Source organism: Petromyzon marinus, chromosome 23 (assembly GCF_048934315.1).
Source record: "Petromyzon marinus isolate PM22_M1 ecotype Great Lakes invasive population chromosome 23, UKy_Petmar_22M1.pri1.0, whole genome shotgun sequence".
Classification (NCBI taxonomy): domain Eukaryota; kingdom Metazoa; phylum Chordata; class Hyperoartia; order Petromyzontiformes; family Petromyzontidae; genus Petromyzon; species Petromyzon marinus.
In genome coordinates this window covers 13,080,001-13,090,000 of record NC_133689.1, presented here as the reverse complement: position 1 = coordinate 13,090,000, position 10,000 = coordinate 13,080,001, and the positions used below count along the sequence as shown (strand labels likewise).

The window sequence follows — 10,000 nt, the reverse complement described above, 5'->3', positions numbered from 1 at the left end:
AGAGTGGGCTGGTAGGACAAGTCTCTGAGCTGTCTATTACTGATTTTATACACCCAACAACACGAGATTTCACTTCGTTAAAGTATTGAAAGGGGACGGACGGACGGACGGACACATTAATCTATTGCAGGCTGGTACAGTCAGTTTACAACTTCGTTTCTACCAGTATAAAGGTTTTTTGAGCGATGACCTCCAGAAGTATAGTTGAATGTTGATTGTTTAATACATCTGAATGTGCGACAGGTCTTTCCAAGGATAGCCTACGACCATCTCACCCTGAATGCGCCCGATCTCGTCTGATCTCGGAAGCTAAGCAGAGTCGAGCATGGTTAGTACTTGGATGGGAGACTGCCTGGGAATACCAGGTGTTGTAGGCTTTTGCATTGTTGTATCGGGATGGGTCGCTTTTACACTTCGATTCATCCAGTTAGTGCACCTGCCAATTTCACGTCGATATGGTGTACTGCATTGGGATCAATATTTTTTGTAAAATACCGTTTGATGCCACTCTTTCGGGGCTAAACCAGGAGCTCAGAATAAACTTTTTCACGAGCGATGACCTCCAGGAGTATAGTTGAATGTTGATTGTTTTATACATATGAGTGTTCGACAGGTCTCTGCAAGCACGGCCTACGACCATATCACCCTGAATGCGCCCGATCTCGTCTGATCTCGGAAGCTAAGCATGTTCGAGCCTGGTTAGTACTTGGATGGGAGACTGCCTGGGAATACCAGGTGTTGTAGGCTTTTGCATTGTTGTATCTGGATGGGTCGCTTTTTACACTTCGACTCATCCAGTGAGTGCACCTGCCAATTTCACGTCGATATGGTGTACTGCATTGGGATCAATATTTTTTGTAAAATACTGTTTGATGCCACTCTTTCGGGGCTCAACCAGGAGCTCAGAAACAGGTCCCTGCAGATTGGGCTGGTAGGACAAGTCTCTGCGCTGTCTATTACTGATTTTATACACCCAACAGCACGAGATTTCACTTCGTTAAAGTATTGAAAGGGGACGGACGGACGGACACATTAATCTATTGCAGGCTGGTACACTCAGTTTACAACTTCGTTTCTACCAGTATAAAGGTTTTTTGAGCGATGACCTCCAGAAGTATAGTTGAATGTTGATTGTTTAATACATCTGAATGTGCAACAGGTCTTTCCAAGCATGGCCTACGACCATCTCACCCTGAATGCGCACGATCTCGTCTGATCTCGGAAGCTAAGCAGAGTAGAGCCTAGTTAGTACTTGTGATGGGAGACTGCCTGGGAATACCAGGTGTTGTAGGCTTTCGCATTGTTGTATCTGGATGGGTCGCTTTTTACACTTCGACTCATCCAGTTAGTACACCTGCCAATTTCACGTCGATATGTTGTACTGCATTGGGATCAATATTTTTTGTAAAATACTGTTTGATGCCACTCTTTCGGGGCTAAACCAGGAGCTCAGAATAAACGTTTTCACGAGCGATGACCTCCAGGAGTATAGTTGAATTTTGATTGTTTTATACATATGAGTGTTCGACAGGTCTCTGCAAGCACGGCCTACGACCATATCACCCTGAATGCGCCCGATCTCTTCTGATCTCGAAGCTAAGCATGGTCGAGCCTGGTTAGTACTTGGATGGGAGACTGCCTGGGAATACCAGGTGTTGTAGGATTTTGCATTGTTGTATCTGGATGGGTCGCTTTTTACACTTCGACTCATCCAGTGAGTGCACCTGCCAATTTCACGTCGATATGGTGTACTGCATTGGGATCAATATTTTTTTGTAAAATACTGTTTGATGCCACTCTTTCGGGGCTAAACCAGGAGCTCAGAATAAACGTTTTCACGAGCGATGACCTCCAGGAAAATAGTTGAATGTTGATTTTTTTATACATATGAGTGTTCGACAGGTCTCTGCAAGCACGGCCTACGACCATATCACCCTGAATGCGCCCGATCTCGTCTGATCTCGGAAGCTAAGCATGTTCGAGCCTGGTTAGTACTTGGATGGGAGACTGCCTGGGAATACCAGGTGTTGTAGGCTTTTGCATTGTTGTATCTGGATGGGTCGCTTTTTACACTTCGACTCATCCAGTGAGTGCACCTGCCAATTTCACGTCGATATGGTGTACTGCATTGGGATCAATATTTTTTGTAATATAATGTTTGATGCCACTCTTTCGGGGCTCAACCAGGAGCTCAGAAACAGGTCCCTGCAGAGTGGGCTGGTAGGACAAGTCTCTGCGCTGTCTATTACTGATTTTATACACCCAACAGCACGAGATTTCACTTCGTTAAAGTATTGAAAGGGGACGGACGGACGGACACATTAATCTATTGCAGGCTGGTACACTCAGTTTACAACTTCGTTTCTACCAGTATAAAGGTTTTTTGAGCGATGACCTCCAGAAGTATAGTTGAATGTTGATTGTTTAATACATCTGAATGTGCAACAGGTCTTTCCAAGCATGGCCTACGACCATCTCACCCTGAATGCGCCCGATGTCGTCTGATCTCGGAAGCTAAGCAGAGTAGAGCCTAGTTAGTACTTGGATGGGAGACTGCCTGGGAATACCAGGTGTTGTAGGCTTTCGCATTGTTGTATCTGGATGGGTCGCTTTTTACACTTCGACTCATCCAGTTAGTGCACCTGCCAATTTCACGTCGATATGGTGTATTGCATTGGGATCAATATTTTTTGTAAAATACTGTTTGATGCCACTCTTTCGGGGCTAAACCAGGAGCTCAGAATAAACGTTTTCACGAGCGATGACCTGCAGGAGTATAGTGGAATGTTGATTGTTTTATACATATGAGTGTTTGACAGGTCTCTGCAAGCACGGCCTACGACCATATCACCCTGAATGCGGCCGATCTCGTCTGATCTCGGAAGCTAAGCATGGTCGAGCCTGGTTAGTACTTGGATGGGAGACTGCCTGGGCATACCAGGTGTTGTAGGATTTTGCATTGTTGTATCTGGATGGGTCGCTTTTTACACTTCGACTCATCCAGTGAGTGCAACTGCCAATTTCACGTCGATATGGTGTACTGCATTGGGATCAATATTTTTTGTAAAATACTGTTTGATGCCACTCTTTCGGGGCTAAACCAGGAGCTCAGAATAAACGTTTTCACGAGCGATGACCTCCAGGAATATAGTTGAATGTTGATTGTTTTATACATATGAGTGTTCGACAGGTCTCTGCAAGCACGGCCTACGACCATATCACCCTGAATGCGCCCGATCTCGTCTGATCTCGGAAGCTAAGCATGTTCGAGCCTGGTTAGTACTTGGATGGGAGACTGCCTGGGAATACCAGGTGTTGTGGGCTTTTGCATTGTTGTATCTGGATGGGTCGCTTTTTACACTTCGACTCATCCAGTGAGTGCACCTGCCAATTTCACGTCGATATGGTGTACTGCATTGGGATCAATATTTTTTGTAATATAATGTTTGATGCCACTCTTTCGGGGCTCAACCAGGAGCTCAGAAACAGGTCCCTGCAGAGTGGGCTGGTAGGACAAGTCTCTGCGTTGTCTATTACTGATTTTATACACCCAACAGCACGAGATTTCACTTCGTTAAAGTATTGAAAGGGGACGGACGGACGGACACATTAATCTATTGCAGGCTGGTACACTCAGTTTACAACTTCGTTTCGAGCCTGGTTAGTACTTGGATGGGAGACTGCCTGGGAATACCAGGTGTTGTAGGCTTTTGCATTGATGTATCTGGATGGGTCGCTTTTTACACTTCGACTCATCCAGTGAGTGCACCTGCCAATTTCACGTCGATATGGTGTACTGCATTGGGATCAATATTTTTTGTAATATAATGTTTGATGCCACTCTTTCGGGGCTCAACCAGGAGCTCAGAAACAGGTCCCTGCAGAGTGGGCTGGTAGGACAAGTCTCTGCGCTGTCTATTACTGATTTTATACACCCAACAGCACGAGATTTCACTTCGTTAAAGTATTGAAAAGGGACGGACGGACGGACACATTAATCTATTGCAGGCAGGTACACTCAGTTTATAACTTCCTTTCTACCAGTATAAAGGTTTTTTGAGCGATGACCTCCAGAAGTATAGTTGAATGTTGATTGTTTAATACATCTGAATGTGCGACAGGTCTTTCCAAGCATGGCCTACGACCATCTCACCATGAATGCGCCCGATCTCGTCTGATCTCGGAAGCTAAGCATGGTCGAGCCTGGTTAGTACTTGGATGGGAGACTGCCTGAGAATACCAGGTGTTGTAGGCTTTTGCATTGTTGTATCTGGATGGGTCGCTTTTTACACTTCGACTCATCAAGTTAGTGCACCTGCCAATTTCACGTCGATATGGTGTACTGCATTGGGATCAATATTTTTTGTAAAATACTGTTTGATGCCACTCTTTCGGGGCTAAACCAGCAGCTCAGAATAAACGTTTTCACGAGCGATGACCTCCAGGAGTATAGTTGAATGTTGATTGTTTTATACATATGAGTGTTCGACAGGTCTCTGCAAGCACGGCCTACGACCATATCACCGTGAATGCGCCCGATCTCGTCTGATCTCGGAAGCTAAGCATGTTCGAGCCTGGTTAGTACTTGGATGGGAGACTGCCTGGGAATACCAGGTGTTGTAAGCTTTTGCATTGATGTATCTGGATGGGTCGCTTTTTACACTTCGACTCATCCAGTGAGTGCACCTGCCAATTTCACGTCGATATGGTGTACTGCATTGGGATCAATATTTTTTGTAATATAATGTTTGATGCCACTCTTTCGGGGCTCAACCAGGAGCTCAGAAACAGGTCCCTGCAGAGTGGGCTGGTAGGACAAGTCTCTGCGCTGTCTATTACTGATTTTATACACCCAACAGCACGAGATTTCACTTCGTTAAAGTATTGAAAAGGGACGGACGGACGGACACATTAATCTATTGCAGGCAGGTACACTCAGTTTATAACTTCCTTTCTACCAGTATAAAGGTTTTTTGAGCGATGACCTCCAGAAGTATAGTTGAATGTTGATTGTTTAATACATCTGAATGTGCGACAGGTCTTTCCAAGCATGGCCTACGACCATCTCACCCTGAATGCGCCCGATCTCGTCTGATTTCGGAAGCTAAGCAGAGTCGAGACTGGTTAGTACTTGGATGGGAGACTGCCTGGGAATACCAGATGTTGTAGGCTTTTGCATTGTGTATCTGGATGGGTCGCTTTTTAACTTCGACTCATCCAGTTAGTGCACCTGCCAATTTCACGTCGATATGGTGTACTGCATTGGGATCAATATTTTTTGTAAAATACTGTTTGATGCCACTCTTTCGGGGCTAAACCAGGAGCTCAGAATAAACGTTTTCACGAGCGATGACCTCCAGGAGTATAGGTGAATGTTGATTGTTTTATACATATGAGTGTTCGACAGGTCTCTGCAAGCACGGCCTACGACCATATCACCCTGAATGCGCCCGATCTCGTCTGATCTCGGAAGCTAAGCATGGTCGAGCCTGGTTAGTACTTGGATGGGAGACTGCCTGGGAATACCAGGTGTTGTAGGCTTTTGCATTGGTGTATCTGGATGGGTCGCTTTTTACACTTCGACTCATCCAGTTAGTGCACCTTCCAATTTCACGTTGATATGGTGTACTGCTTTGGGATCAATATTTTTTGTAAAATACTGTTTGATGCCACTCTTTCGGGGCTAAACCAGGAGCTCAGAATAAACGTTTTCACGAGCGATGACCTCCAGGAGTATAGGTGAATGTTGATTGTTTTATACATATGAGTGTTCGACAGGTCTCTGCAAGCACGGCCTACGACCATATCACCCTGAATGCGCCCGATCTCGTCTGATCTCGGAAGCTAAGCATGGTCGCGCCTGGTTAGTACTTGGATGGGAGACTGCCTGGGGATACCAGGTGTTGTAGAATTTTGCATTGTTGTATCTGGATGGGTCGCTTTTTACACTTCGACTCATCCAGTGAGTGCACCTGCCAATTTCACGTCGATATGGTGTACTGCATTGGGATCAATATTTTTTGTAATAAAATGTTTGATGCCACTCTTTCGGGGCTCAACCAGGAGCTCAGAAACAGGTCCCTGCAGAGTGGGCTGGTAGGACAAGTTTTTGCGCTGTCTATTACTGATTTTATACACCCAACAGCACGAGATTTCACTTCATTAAAGTATTGAAAGGGGACGGACGGACGGACACATTAATCTATTGCAGGCTGGTACACTCAGTTTACAACTTCGTTTCTACCAGTATAAAGGTTTTTTGAGCGATGACCTCCAGAAGTATAGTTGAATGTTGATTGTTTAATACATCTGAATGTGCGACAGGTCTTTCCAAGCATGGCCTACGACCATCTCACCATGAATGCGCCCGATCTCGTCTGATCTCGGAAGCTAAGCATGGTCGAGCCTGGTTAGTACTTGGATGGGAGACTGCCTGAGAATACCAGGTGTTGTAGGCTTTTGCATTGTTGTATCTGGATGGGTCGCTTTTTACACTTCGACTCATCCAGTTAGTGCACCTGCCAATTTCACGTCGATATGGTGTACTGCATTGGGATCAATATTTTTTGTAAAATACTGTTTGATGCCACTCTTTCGGGGCTAAACCAGCAGCTCAGAATAAACGTTTTCACGAGCGATGACCTCCAGGAGTATAGTTGAATGTTGATTGTTTTATACATATGAGTGTTCGACAGGTCTCTGCAAGCACGGCCTACGACCATATCACCGTGAATGCGCCCGATCTCGTCTGATCTCGGAAGCTAAGCATGTTCGAGCCTGGTTAGTACTTGGATGGGAGACTGCCTGGGAATACCAGGTGTTGTAGGCTTTTGCATTGATGTATCTGGATGGGTCGCTTTTTACACTTCGACTCATCCAGTGAGTGCACCTGCCAATTTCACGTCGATATGGTGTACTGCATTGGGATCAATATTTTTTTGTAATATAATGTTTGATGCCACTCTTTCGGGGCTCAACCAGGAGCTCAGAAACAGGTCCCTGCAGAGTGGGCTGGTAGGACAAGTCTCTGCGCTGTCTATTACTGATTTTATACACCCAACAGCACGATATTTCACTTCATTAAAGTATTGAAAGGGGACGGACGGACGGACACATTAATCTATTGCAGGCTGGTACACTCAGTTTACAACTTCGTTTCTACCAGCATAAAGGTTTTTTGAGCGATGACCTCCAGAAGTATAGTTGAATGTTGATTGTTTAATACATCTGAATGTGCGACAGGTCTTTCCAAGCATGGCCTACGACCATCTCACCATGAATGCGCCCGATCTCGTCTGATCTCGGAAGCTAAGCATGGTCGAGCCTGGTTAGTACTTGGATGGGAGACTGCCTGGGAATACCAGGTGTTGTAGGCTTTTGCATTGTTGTATCTGGATGGGTCGCTTTTTACACTTCGACTCATCCAGTTAGTGCACCTGCCAATTTCACGTCGATATGGTGTACTGCATTGGGATCAATATTTTTTGTAAAATACTGTTTGATGCCACTCTTTCGGGGCTAAACCAGCAGCTCAGAATAAACGTTTTCACGAGCGATGAATGTTGATTGTTTTATACATATGAGTGTTCGACAGGTCTCTGCAAGCACGGCCTACGACCATATCACCGTGAATGCGCCCGATCTCGTCTGATCTCGGAAGCTAAGCATGTTCGAGCCTGGTTAGTACTTGGATGGGAGACTGCCTGGGAATGCCAGGTGTTGTAGGCTTTTGCATTGATGTATCTGGATGGGTCGCTTTTTACACTTCGACTCATGCAGTGAGTGCACCTGCCAATTTCACGTCGATATGGTGTACTGTATTGGGATCAATATTTTTTGTAATATAATGTTTGATGCCACTCTTTCGGGGCTCAACCAGGACCTCAGAAACAGGTCCCTGCAGAGTGGGCTGGTAGGACAAGTCTCTGCGCTGTCTATTACTGATTTTATACACCCAACAGCACGAGATTTCACTTCGTTAAAGTATTGAAAGGGGACGGACGGACGGACACATTAATCTATTGCAGGCTGGTACACTCAGTTTACAACTTCCTTTCTACCAGTATAAAGGTTTTTTGAGCGATGACCTCCAGAAGTATAGTTGAATGTTGATTGTTTAATACATCTGAATGTGCGACAGGTCTTTCCAAGCATGGCCTACGACCATCTCACCCTGAATGCGCCCGATCTCGTCTGATCTCGGAAGCTAAGCAGAGTCGAGACTGGTTAGTACTTGGATGGGAGACTGCCTGGGAATACCAGGTGTTGTAGGCTTTTGCATTGTGTATCTGGATGGGTCGCTTTTTAACTTCGACTCATCCAGTTAGTGCACCTGCCAATTTCACGTCGATATGGTGTACTGCATTGGGATCAATATTTTTTGTAAAATACTGTTTGATGCCACTCTTTCGGGGATAAACCAGGAGCTCAGAATAAACGTTTTCAAGAGCGATGACCTCCAGGAGTATAGTTGAATGTTGATTGTTTTATACATATGAGTGTTCGACAGGTCTCTGCAAGCACGGCCTACGACCATATCACCCTGAATGCGCCCAATCTCGTCTGATCTCGGAAGCTAAGCATGGTCGAGCCTGGTTAGTACTTGGATGGGAGACTGCCTGGGAATACCAGGTGTTGTAGAATTTTGCATTGTTGTATCTGGATGGGTCGCTTTTTACACTTCGACTCATCCAGTTAGTGCACCTTCCAATTTCACGTCGATATGGTGTACTGCTTTGGGATCAATATTTTTTGTAAAATACTGTTTGATGCCACTCTTTCGGGGCTAAACCAGGAGCTCAGAATAAACGTTTTCACGAGCGATGACCTCCAGGAGTATAGTTGAATGTTGATTGTTTTATACATATGAGTGTTCGACAGGTCTCTGCAAGCACGGCCTACGACCATATCACCCTGAATGCGCCCGATCTCGTCTGATCTCGGAAGCTAAGCATGGTCGCGCCTGGTTAGTACTTGGATGGGAGACTGCCTGGGGATACCAGGTGTTGTAGAATTTTGCATTGTTGTATCTGGATGGGTCGCTTTTTACACTTCGACTCATCCAGTGAGTGCACCTGCCAATTTCACGTCGATATGGTGTACTGCATTGGGATCAATATTTTTTGTAATAAAATGTTTGATGCCACTCTTTCGGGGCTCAACCAGGAGCTCAGAAACAGGTCCCTGCAGAGTGGGCTGGTAGGACAAGTCTCTGCGCTGTCTACTACTGATTTTATACACCCAACAGCACGAGATTTCACTTCATTAAAGTATTGAAAGGGGACGGACGGACGGACACATTAATCTATTGCAGGCTGGTACACTCAGTTTACAACTTCGTTTCTACCAGTATAAAGGTTTTTTGAGCGATGACCTCCAGAAGTATAGTTGAATGTTGATTGTTTAATACATTTGAATGTGCAACAGGTCTTTCCAAGCATGGCCTACGACCATCTCACCATGAATGCGCCCGATCTCGTCTGATCTCGGAAGCTAAGCATGGTCGAGCCTGGTTAGTACTTGGATGGGAGACTGCCTGGGAATACCAGGTGTTGTAGGCTTTTGCATTGTTGTATCTGGATGGGTCGCTTTTTACACTTCGACTCATCCAGTTAGTGCACCTGCCAATTTCACGTCGATATGGTGTACTGCATTGGGATCAATATTTTTTGTAAAATACTGTTTGATGCCACTCTTTCGGGGCTAAACCAGGAGCTCAGAATAAACGTTTTCACGAGCGATGACCTCCAGGAGTATAGTTGAATGTTGATTGTTGTATACATATGAGTGTTCGACAGGTCTCTGCAAGCACGGCCTACGACCATATCACCCTGAATGCGCCCGATCTCGTCTGATCTCGGAAGCTAAGCATGGTCGAGCCTGGTTAGTACTTGGATGGGAGACTGCCTGGGAATACCAGGTGTTGTAGGCTTTTGCATTGTTGTATCTGGATGGGTCGCTTTTTACACTTCGACTCATCCAGTTATTGCACCTTCCAATT

The 10,000-nt window shown here is 45.4% G+C and overlaps 14 non-coding genes and 8 pseudogenes across 14 annotated transcripts; all 22 read left to right on the top strand.

The window, feature by feature from the left end:
* Window positions 1-258: 258 nt before the first annotated feature.
* Window positions 259-377, top strand: LOC142927360 (5S ribosomal RNA). Its single transcript, XR_012944285.1, has one exon. It is a non-coding gene; the product is annotated as a 5S ribosomal RNA (ribosomal RNA).
* Window positions 378-628: 251 nt separating this feature from the next.
* Window positions 629-747, top strand: LOC142926565 (5S ribosomal RNA). Its single transcript, XR_012943489.1, has one exon. It is a non-coding gene; the product is annotated as a 5S ribosomal RNA (ribosomal RNA).
* A 427-nt stretch (window positions 748-1,174) lies between these two features.
* LOC142928448 (5S ribosomal RNA) lies at window positions 1,175-1,294 on the top strand (annotated as a pseudogene).
* A 252-nt stretch (window positions 1,295-1,546) lies between these two features.
* On the top strand, window positions 1,547-1,664 carry LOC142928242 (5S ribosomal RNA; annotated as a pseudogene).
* Window positions 1,665-1,917: 253 nt separating this feature from the next.
* LOC142926564 (5S ribosomal RNA) lies at window positions 1,918-2,036 on the top strand. The gene has a single exon (XR_012943488.1). It is a non-coding gene; the product is annotated as a 5S ribosomal RNA (ribosomal RNA).
* Window positions 2,037-2,463: 427 nt separating this feature from the next.
* Window positions 2,464-2,582, top strand: LOC142928168 (5S ribosomal RNA; annotated as a pseudogene).
* Window positions 2,583-2,834: 252 nt separating this feature from the next.
* LOC142928053 (5S ribosomal RNA) lies at window positions 2,835-2,953 on the top strand (annotated as a pseudogene).
* Window positions 2,954-3,205: 252 nt separating this feature from the next.
* On the top strand, window positions 3,206-3,324 carry LOC142927040 (5S ribosomal RNA). The gene has a single exon (XR_012943964.1). It is a non-coding gene; the product is annotated as a 5S ribosomal RNA (ribosomal RNA).
* Window positions 3,325-4,136: 812 nt separating this feature from the next.
* Window positions 4,137-4,255, top strand: LOC142926468 (5S ribosomal RNA). Its single transcript, XR_012943393.1, has one exon. It is a non-coding gene; the product is annotated as a 5S ribosomal RNA (ribosomal RNA).
* Window positions 4,256-4,507: 252 nt separating this feature from the next.
* LOC142926814 (5S ribosomal RNA) lies at window positions 4,508-4,626 on the top strand. Its single transcript, XR_012943738.1, has one exon. It is a non-coding gene; the product is annotated as a 5S ribosomal RNA (ribosomal RNA).
* Window positions 4,627-5,053: 427 nt separating this feature from the next.
* Window positions 5,054-5,172, top strand: LOC142928066 (5S ribosomal RNA; annotated as a pseudogene).
* A 250-nt stretch (window positions 5,173-5,422) lies between these two features.
* On the top strand, window positions 5,423-5,541 carry LOC142927584 (5S ribosomal RNA). Its single transcript, XR_012944508.1, has one exon. It is a non-coding gene; the product is annotated as a 5S ribosomal RNA (ribosomal RNA).
* Window positions 5,542-5,793: 252 nt separating this feature from the next.
* LOC142928270 (5S ribosomal RNA) lies at window positions 5,794-5,912 on the top strand (annotated as a pseudogene).
* A 427-nt stretch (window positions 5,913-6,339) lies between these two features.
* On the top strand, window positions 6,340-6,458 carry LOC142926456 (5S ribosomal RNA). Its single transcript, XR_012943381.1, has one exon. It is a non-coding gene; the product is annotated as a 5S ribosomal RNA (ribosomal RNA).
* A 252-nt stretch (window positions 6,459-6,710) lies between these two features.
* On the top strand, window positions 6,711-6,829 carry LOC142925850 (5S ribosomal RNA). The gene has a single exon (XR_012942773.1). It is a non-coding gene; the product is annotated as a 5S ribosomal RNA (ribosomal RNA).
* A 428-nt stretch (window positions 6,830-7,257) lies between these two features.
* Window positions 7,258-7,376, top strand: LOC142928790 (5S ribosomal RNA). The gene has a single exon (XR_012945101.1). It is a non-coding gene; the product is annotated as a 5S ribosomal RNA (ribosomal RNA).
* Window positions 7,377-7,609: 233 nt separating this feature from the next.
* Window positions 7,610-7,728, top strand: LOC142926362 (5S ribosomal RNA). Its single transcript, XR_012943287.1, has one exon. It is a non-coding gene; the product is annotated as a 5S ribosomal RNA (ribosomal RNA).
* A 427-nt stretch (window positions 7,729-8,155) lies between these two features.
* Window positions 8,156-8,274, top strand: LOC142927611 (5S ribosomal RNA). Its single transcript, XR_012944535.1, has one exon. It is a non-coding gene; the product is annotated as a 5S ribosomal RNA (ribosomal RNA).
* A 250-nt stretch (window positions 8,275-8,524) lies between these two features.
* Window positions 8,525-8,643, top strand: LOC142927963 (5S ribosomal RNA; annotated as a pseudogene).
* Window positions 8,644-8,895: 252 nt separating this feature from the next.
* LOC142928269 (5S ribosomal RNA) lies at window positions 8,896-9,014 on the top strand (annotated as a pseudogene).
* A 427-nt stretch (window positions 9,015-9,441) lies between these two features.
* Window positions 9,442-9,560, top strand: LOC142928779 (5S ribosomal RNA). Its single transcript, XR_012945090.1, has one exon. It is a non-coding gene; the product is annotated as a 5S ribosomal RNA (ribosomal RNA).
* A 252-nt stretch (window positions 9,561-9,812) lies between these two features.
* Window positions 9,813-9,931, top strand: LOC142927572 (5S ribosomal RNA). The gene has a single exon (XR_012944496.1). It is a non-coding gene; the product is annotated as a 5S ribosomal RNA (ribosomal RNA).
* Window positions 9,932-10,000: the final 69 nt, after the last annotated feature.